The sequence below is a fragment of the Cryptotermes secundus genome, unplaced genomic scaffold, assembly GCF_002891405.2.
Source record: "Cryptotermes secundus unplaced genomic scaffold, Csec_1.0 scaffold1040, whole genome shotgun sequence".
Taxonomy (NCBI): Eukaryota; Metazoa; Arthropoda; class Insecta; order Blattodea; family Kalotermitidae; genus Cryptotermes; species Cryptotermes secundus.
Genome location: NW_019719378.1, coordinates 1 through 10,078, shown reverse-complemented (window position 1 = coordinate 10,078; position 10,078 = coordinate 1). Strand labels below are relative to the sequence as shown.

General features: G+C 39.3%; 1 long non-coding RNA gene across 2 annotated transcripts; it reads left to right on the top strand.

Annotated features, from left to right (window-relative positions):
* The first annotated feature begins 6,056 nt into the window (after positions 1–6,056).
* Positions 6,057–9,165, top strand: LOC111865929. Of its 2 annotated transcripts, none has more exons than XR_002843065.2 (4): positions 6,057–6,525; positions 6,879–7,012; positions 7,964–8,144; positions 9,089–9,165. It is a non-coding gene; the product is annotated as an uncharacterized LOC111865929 (long non-coding RNA). The 2 variants fall into 2 exon arrangements; XR_002843064.2 differs by having other exon boundaries at positions 6,062–6,525; positions 7,964–8,104.
* Positions 9,166–10,078: the final 913 nt, after the last annotated feature.

The following is a 10,078-nucleotide window of genomic DNA, read 5'->3' as shown; positions in this document are numbered from 1 at the left end:
TCCACTGAAGTGTGTGGCCTGGTGCATTCACAACATTCACCACCTTACAGGGGTGGTCCTGGCTATTCCATCCCCCTATACCGGTCTCCTGTTAGAATGGTTCCAGAAGTCTTTCCTATGGAGAAACAAATTTTCAACTTCCCCGACCTGGCTATTCTATTTCACTCAGATGGGTCCCATCTTACAAACTGGTTACACAACTCTAAGAAGTGACATTCTTACAGCTTCTGTTGTTATCTACAGGACAAACTGCGACTTTGGTTACTGTTGTCACGTCACAGGACAAACTCTCTTCTGGTAAGGAACATGTTTAAATTATCTACTCAGGCCAATGACAACACAACAAAATAGGTACTGAAAACACAGTATAATATCCCTAAGTTCCTTTATTGGGTTACAGGTGGTATATTCACCCTGGGCATTCCTTTCATTCCTAGATGACATGGTGACCTTTAAGTAATTATTTACAACAATCTATTCATAGTACATAAATTTTCAGAGTTTGAGCAAAATGAATTTTGGTAGGCATTCCTTGTAGGGTCTCAGAATAGGTGACTTCTATTTGCATGCATCAAGAGGTACAGGAACAAACCCAGGTGAAGATGAATGATTCATTTTGACCAAACTATCCATAAAAGATGTTCACTAGCTCAGCTTAAAAAAAAATCATTTAACTAGTCCTTATTTACATGCCCTATGGAATTATAAATCTCTTTTGCACAACTCTCAACACATTTTAGGTGCCGGGGAAGGAAATATGTAAATAGGGCTTCTGTTTACTTTGGTGATGTTTCAGGAGCTTGTAAACTAATAGTAAAATTGCACAACCTGTTAACACATGCTTAAATTCTGTGAAAAGGTTTGTACACAAGGTTAAATGAAATTTGCATATGAGCTCTCCTTGGTATCATACTGTGTCAAAAATACTTAAAATGCAGTTCAACATGTCCCATGATGTTTAGTTTTAAGATAAATTTCACCATCCAAAGTACAAGCTATCAACTGATCAAATCATTGGTGCCTCATGCTTACAATAGGTGTATCTCCCTTCCGTTTTAAAGTAGATGGCAGTGCATTGCACAGCAATCACTCAAACACACCTTAACATCCTGGTATCAACCAGTGTCACAGCTGCATGAAGTCTTGCCTTTGAGATCTTCAACAGTCCTGGGAGGGAATGCATAAATGCGTTCCTTCAGGAGTCCCAAAAGGATGAAATCAATCACTTCCACCAAACAAAAGAGTCCATGCAATCGGTCCACAATGTCCAATTCACCTTCCTGGTTATGCTGCATGCAACCACAGCTCAACATCTTCCCCATAGTGTACTGGAGCTCCATCATGCTAACCACAACCTCTGCCTCACCAAAATCTTCAAGCAGCCACAGTAAAGCATTTTCCAGAAATCATGATACCACTGAGCAGTCAAGTAGCAAGTGAGGGTCCATAACAAAGTCCCTGACAATTCTAGCCCAAATGCTGATGCTGAAGCAGACTCGATACCTACATTCGCAGACTGCGCAAGAATTATCTCATGGTCAGAGGTGACTGCTGTGGATGCTGGACACATCATCATGTGTTAAAACATGCTCTTTTTCTGGCCACAGATATCATGTAAAAGAGCTCATCCTCAGTGTGTTACATCACAGACACTTTCAAAATTGCATCCATAGAGGTCAATTATCTGGAAACACACATGCACTGCATGGATACACGTGATCATCATGAAGTAATTTCAGAAGCCTCAGGTGGGACAGTCTCAACTCATGTGCAATATTGCATGAGCTTCTCCACAGGTTTCATTGCACAGCTGCAATTGTGCCACCTTCACCTGCTTGTGCATGTATGGTCCGTGGGTAACTTGTCTTCACATATGCCATGAGCACTACATTTCCTGTCTAATGGAGGCACTGCTCCAATCACTGAAACATGTACCTAGATAGTACAGACCAGAATAATGTGTACTCCCATCCAGCACCACCTTCTCTATTACAGGTACCAAGGGTTAAAAGCATGCTGCAGTATTCATCATGTGTGTATTCCATGATCATTCAATCACAAATGGTCCCTACTATCCAGTGTGTCTTCAGTACATCTAGCATTCAGGCCAGTACTGCCTCCATTGTGTACCCTGCTATCATCATGACCCTTCAAAAGAGCCCTGTCCTGAATGCTACAGCCAGAACATGTTTGACTGTGACCATACTAATATGCATATGTATACTGGCTCCAACCATGCAGAGCCAAAGATCTTAATTCCATGCTCAGCCAGAGCTGGGCACTGACACAATATATGGCAAGAGGTCACCTCCTCCTATCCATATTTCCTGCACAGTGTTATCTGAAAGACTCATAAAATACAAGTCTTCTCACAGGAACCAAACTGGCAAACCCACAGCAGTAGCATATTCTGGCGAGATGTACTTACACAGATTGTGTTTCAGCAGTACTAAGTAATTTAATACATGTTGCATTATATCATTTTTCAAGAAATTGCATTCCCATGGAGAAAATACAGAAATACTCAAGCTCAGTCCTGTATACAGCATTTCCCACATAGCAGTGCTGCAGAGACTGGAAGATCAGAACAGTACCACTGGCCTTGTGACAGAGAGAGCGAGAAGGCTGCATGGGCTATATTAATTCTGAGAGGATAATCAATCTTGTTCAAGGCCACACAGGCACCTTAATTGTTTGATGTTTGGTACCATACAGACAATTTCCCACTATCACAGTATTCAAAGAAAGAGTATCCACTGTTATTTAAACATTAATCCCTTTCTTTCACATAATGGTCTCAATTCTGACAGCGGGATTCACATATACTTCAAGCATTATGCAACAGCTATTAATGAAAACTAAAACTCTATGGGCTGTAGTCTGCAAGCAAATTGCACCGACCAAGTGACCGCCGCTTGTTAGCAAAGTTAGTGTCAACTTTTGCAGATAGAGGGTGTCGCATTGCCCCCATGGCAATTATTCTAGACCAGAGCCCCTATTTCCTTGAAATAGCTCCTTAATTATTCTTACAAGTCTGAGTGGGCCCTGTTTCAGACCCACTACTTCTCGTAAAATCTGGTAGTGCCAGGGCTTGAGCCCGGGACCTCTGGATCTGTGGCCAGGAACTCTGACCACTAGATCAGAGGTGGTCAACAGCTATTAATGCCATTAAAAAAACATATTTTCATTTAAGTTTTTGCAACTCCAAATGATGTTTTTCACTTCTGGAGTAATTACGTTCCAGGTTCTAAACTGCCTATAAGGAGTACTTATTACATCATCAAATTTTCCCTGTTATAAATCTCATTATAAAGGGCTTCAACAACTTTTACGGTCTGGGTGCAAACTTTCACCACAAACTGTCATATATTTGAACCACTATTTCATTGCTATTTCTATAGCTTCATCAGTTTTGGTCTCTCAGATACAGCTCCCATCCTCAGAACAGATGAAGCAACATTCTGAAGATGCAAAAACAAACCCCCCCCCAAAAAAAAACCCCGGTTTAAAAGTCATACAGTGTACTAACTATACTAAAAATTATAATTATACTTTCGGATTAGAACAGAATTGTATAATACTTTTCAGTAGTTAAGAAAACTCATTTTTGAAATTCCCCAATTTGGTACTTATAAAATTTGCTAATGTTCATCACTTTTACACAATTTTACCAAAGCAAACTGTAGTTTATGATTAAATTATCAAGATTCATTCACCCCCATAATAATTGACACATGAGTGCACCTACTGCATACTCAAGTTTAATCCTGATGCCAACAAATGCAAAAGCTTGTGAGGCATCTGGTATGCTACTGGACAATGTACTACTATCACAGAGTATGAGTAATACACTCTTCCTGATTGGTTATCTCACTAGATGGTTCTAAGATGCAGGTAAATTACAGGTTATTATTAAAATTGTATCTCATAATGTACCCATAAATACAGATTACTGATACTGTAATAATAATTATGTTGGTCAGTATCTAGAGTTGTATGCATATGACGACTGTTATGACACTCTGCATTGATGGAACAAAAGTCACTGAATGGTTTTTCACAGAAATACTCTTTGGTCCATCACTCAAAATATCCACTACCTGATAGCAACTATTCCCGTAACTCCTGATTATTAACAATATAATTATTCTAAAACCTTCTGATTTGCTGCTCTTGAAGTATAAGAAGGGCATATAACAAGAGACTGGTATATGATGTGTTAGTACCTTATTATGTAGTCGACTGTACAATACATGGTAAACTACCACATGAGAGGGCTGCACAAAAACAAGCCAGTCACCACAACTTCAGGTGGAAGGAAATTCATTATTATTTTCATCATAATTAACTTCACAGTGAATACATCAAATACTTCTCACTCGTCCCATCACTTCATCACTTAAGAATCAAGTATTTACACTAATGGATACTCACCAGGTGGTAGTGACTGTTTCAACTTTTCTGCCTTCTCTTTGTCTGTGATGACAAGTGTATACAGAAACCTTGAGCAGCGAACTTTAAATTTCACATTTTCTGGATTCTTCTTAATCTTCACAGCTGCAATGGAGTTCAATATACACAAATCATTCTACCACTTAATTCTATTAAGTTAATGACAACGTTGTTACACTACAAAACTATCCAAAACTTGAGATTTGAATTTTTTCCTGGAAATAATCTAAAGTGAAACTACACAATGCATAAGGGATTTTGCACAACACACAGCAACGCAGGAAGTGCAACAGCATAAATAATCACAACTGCAAAATTAGTAACTTACTCTGATCGCAAGGACCTCTGCAACAGGTTAAAAAGAAAACAGAACGTAATATCAAAGTTACATTACAACCATAAACTAAAAGCATACTGACTAGGCATGCAAAATTCATTACTATGTACTTACATTTGGCATCTTTTCTTCTTGCTTTTAGCAGAAAGTCCTTTATTTCTTTAATTTCACGTGGCTGTAAGGAAACAGGTAGGAACCAATATCAAATTACCGACTTCCGGATAGAGCTAAAAACCACATTTAAAACATGATATACTTCATACGACCAGTCAAGTCAGAAGCGACTGCATCCAAAATGAATTAACCGTTGATACTTACCATTTTTATACTTAATTGAAAGGTAACCTATGCGACCGAAAGCTTCCTTCTGAAAATACAAATCACAATGTCATTGGCTAGACAATAAGTATCGTTACCACTCAATTACTATTTTTGATAACATAAAACACAATAATCAAATAATTTAGTATTATGATTACAGTTATCAGTACACATATATTTATATACCTTCAAACCTATAAATACCACACTCTCATTTACGCTCATTTACAACCCACACGAGGACCACGATACAAGGTATCACTGAACATCAACGATGATCGAACAATGATCGTCGTAGACAATACCACCAACATAAATCGGTGTTCACCGTACTACAAAACGATATATGATGCTCTTAATATTAAACGGCAATTGCGGATTAATAATATACAGAGGTATTACGAGAACCAGAATAAATAAAAAACTGGTTCGTATGGTGAATGTTTAGTAATGTTCTCGTCGTAGATGTCCCTAGCCACACGCACAAATTTACCTATGATGTTAAGAATTTAGATATCCCTAACACACTACTGACACTTCTGGACACACAGAGGCAGACAGAGCCTTTATAATAGTTTCTTGATGAATTAATCCTAGTAACTAGTTAGTGATTCATAATTATCCGGTACTTTCAATTCCAGAATTAACTGTTGAATATGAAACATTCCAATCAAACCTTTATATGCACACAGATAGATCACCTATTGGCGACATCTACTAACACATTAATATGACTGATTTCCCTATTATCCTGTAGATGGCAGAACAACTGCATAATTCTCAGACATTGTGTCACGGCCGGATGGGCACTGCCTAGGCCTCTCTTGTAGCTACTTTTCTCCTTACAGTTAAAAAAAAAAAAAGACGTCGTGTCCACGGCCGAATACGAATGTGGTGATGGGCTGCAAACCGAGGAAGCCCAGAATCATTCAGCATGTAGCCTGTCGCTATACCGACTGAGCTATCGATCTAGTTTAAAATTTACAAATATTGCATTATCTTTGATCAAAGTACAAAATTAATTCTGTTCTTGTTATTGTAGATTAATGGAACTCAGCACACGAGAGCTGTGTGAAGTTGAGTATAAATTATTTTATAAGTTGAATAATTCTGGTGTTTCTACAAAATTATTAGGAGCTGCATATGAAATTCCTGAGATCGATCACCATCGATCCATCGAACATTACCGATCATAACCAACTCTTAGTGAATTAGTGATCGTTCGTGATATCCAAAATGGCAGTTCGTTAAGTGATAATAGTGATGACGGTGATGACATTCAAGTTTTCATCAATGATAGTAGTTAAACAAGTGAAGTAACGAGTGCTTGTTGTCATAAATTTAAAATAGAACTCAGATCAGCACAAAAAATTGTTGAACTGCTACAAGAAGAGATAAACACGCCCAATCGTATCGTAAGTACAGACTCACGTTACTTTCACAGTTCGAACTAAAAAAAAAAAAAAGGGGGGGAGGGGGGGGGGGTGGGCCGGAACTACGTTCTTGTGTTCATGAATCTACGCTGGAACATCTGGCTAATTTGACTTAGGTTTTTTTCATGGTTTTTCACAGTACCACCAGGCAAATGTTGATAGGACTTAGTATCCCTAACCAGGTGACAAGCACCAAGACTTTTGAATACATTATTTACTAATCATCAGCCATTTGGTACTATATAATTTCCGCTACGAAGTGTGTTGTGAAATCATGAAAGGAAATGTGGTGCAGGAGCAGTTTTGAATGTTATTAATAATTGGACACCTTTCAGCACCAGAAGAGATTCTGTCCAACATCAAGATTGAGCCCGATGACAGCGAACTGGACCTACAGACGGTCATCAAGAAAGCATGGAGACTGAAGCTGCAGGAGGCTGTTGCAGAATCAAAGAACAACGTAGAAAAGGTACATAACATCGGCAGATTTCCTTTTTAATCCTTCTCACAAATGTCTGGCTGTAGTAAGGGTCATTTCTCTTGTTCAGTCAGGGCCATCTTCCCCTTACCTGCCTCTCTGCTTTTCTCCCTGAGACAAGAGAGGAGCAGCCCTATGGATAGATGGGGAGAGGTGATGAAATTGTCCGTAGCTACAGAATCCTATGCCATGTTTAGTTCCTACACAGTATCTCCATATGTTCCAGTTATAAGATGTTGCACAGAACCTTGTAGTAAAATTCATTATGATGTTTCCTCCTTGGTTACTTTACAAAACCATTGTACCCTAGAGAAACTATATTGTAATTTAACCTGAGGGCTATTAAATTGTTTCTCTCACAGTTTGTTGTGGTGGACCTCAAACCAGTAAATCATATCTTCACATTTAAGTAATATCATCATCCTTTCTTACTGTGCTACAAACTGAAAGGTCATGGGTTCGATTCCCAGTTAGGTAATTGGATTTTTAGATTGACCGAATCCATCCAGTCACACTATGACCCTGGGGTCAACTCACCCTTTAACAGAAATAAGTACCAGGAATATTCTTGGGGGGTAAAGGGTGGCCGGCATGTAAGGCTGACAACCTCACTGCCATCTGTGAGCTTATTGTCAAGAAGGTATGGGAGTCTCAACGTCTCGCACCCCAGTGGGCCTCCACGGCCTATTACAGGCAGAGCTCTACCTTTTATATACTATCATCCTTTCGTGTATTTTGGTTATTGAGACCTTTTATGGCCTCTTGTCAAATAGACACTTGGGGTTGTTTCCCCGGGTGTGGGAGTGGCATGGAACTGGCCACTCACCTCCATCTAGAGCATAACCAATTAAGCACAGGGACAGCTTTCCATTTATGGATACTTCAAAACAGAATGCTGTATAGCTACATAATTTAACTGTTTGTGATTTGTGATGTTTGTAGGTGGCAGAGTCAGTACTGGAGAGAAACTCGGAACGTGGTTCCATTGTGCTGAATGCTACCGCAGAATTCTGCCGTACGTTGGGTGATGTCCCCATTTATGGTCTGGCTGGCAACAGGGATGAGGATGCTCAGGAACTACTTGTGAGTGCAAAATAACCATCTGCAGATACATGAACACTTGGTAAGGCACTTTGATTTAGCATGTGTCAAGAATAGATGCAGTCCATTGCCCATCTACAGTTATTTACTGCAGCTGCAACAGAATTAGAATATATTTTAATTACAGTTGAATTCCATGATAATGGATAAATAAATTACTTAACTGGAAACATCCAACAGAAATCCTAGGAATGAAAGCACTCGTTATACAATAAGAATGTGATAGTTGAGATGGTAGAACCTTTTTCTTCTTCTTGGCACATGGTACCTTCTGGAATGAAATGCTGTATAATGTGATAAGGTCCATAAGCATTTTGAAGGAATGGCAGTGGACTTACAGGATGTTACTTCCCAGAAGATAGTGCCTTTCTTAATCTCCTCTACAAGAATCTCAAATCCAGTTTCCCCCCCTCCCCATCTTTTATTTCTTTTTTCTCCCTGTGCCATGTGCATGATACAAGGGTAGGAAAGATGCTACTAGGAATTATATGTGAAATTGAAATAAGGATGAGTAAATAGCTCAGAACATGACTAAATGAAAAACCAATAGTTCTTGTAATTTTATTCATTGCAAAGTGAATTGAATGTTAATTGTAACAGTATTCTCACTGCAAACTCAGAATTACTTTGGCAGGTGTACATTGCTTGGCAGAGTGAGAGTATGTTTCTAATGGATCCGTAACTTTAAAGCATACTATGATATTAAAAAGATATTATGGCAAAGAAGTTTCAAGATGATCAGTATAGTCAGAAGAATTCTGTCTTCTGGGGTATCATCTGAATTTCCGGGGAACATGTCACCTGAATCTTCAGAGTCAAAGAATAAATGAAACAAGAAGCCAGCATGAAGCAGGTAGGAAGCTTGGCTTTGTTACCTGCCAGCGCTGGTTTCTTGCTTGGTAATTTTGGTAATTTTTGGACTGCGCAGTTGCGTTCTGCTAATCTCATACAAAATTTACATTGCAGGATGAGGGAAATGACTGAAGAGAAGAAACGTCAGGAAGAAGAAGGCAAACGTGGAGCTTGGAATGAAGTTGAGACTGGTGAGTCATTAGCAGATTCTTTATGTACAGCATAGGCCTATTCAAATTAAGAGATATTGACACTTTAGTATTGGTTTTAATTGTTGCATATAATATTTCATAAATTTCATAAATGGTACATCATATTTAATCATATACTGCAGTTTTGTTAGGGGTTTTAGTAGAAAGACATTAATCATTACTGTTTAATATTAGTAGTGGTATGATAGTTGGTTGAGGCACTGTGTTACAAGTTGGAAGGTCGTGGGTTCAAGTCCCGATGAGATCATTGATTTTTTTCAATTGACCTGATCCTGCCAGCTGCACTATGGCCCTGGGGTCGACTCATCCTCTTAACAAAAATGAATACCAGGAATTTTCATGGGGGGTAAAGAGCGGCCGGTGTGTGTGAGGCTGACAACCTCGCCGCCATCGATGAGCCAATGGTCTAGAAAATGTGGGAGCTTTAATGTCTCGCAACCCTATGGGTCTCCGCGATCTGTTATAGGGATATCTTGGCACATTAGGCTGACAACCTCACTGACATCTGTGAGCCAATTGTCTTGAAAATATGGGAGCCACATTGTCACACAACTCTATGGACCTCCACAGTCTGTTAGAGGGATAACTTTACTACCCCCCCTCCCATATAGTGTCTTGGTATGTAACGAATGTCACTCGTGAAGAATGCCGTCTTGTGGGATGTGGCACTGTATAGATATAGTGTAAACCGATGTTTTGGAGTAATGTATTGCCTCCATCTTCAGAGTATAAAATTCCAGAAGCGAGGAACTAGCGTGAGCAGGTGGCTGCAGACTAAGTCACCTAAGTTGTCCTGTAGCTGTCAAATCTTCTCCGCAACAGGCCTTAGGGAAGAGAGTTGTCATGCGCACAAGGATCGGCCACTTGCTTTGATTATGGAGTAGTGCAGGAG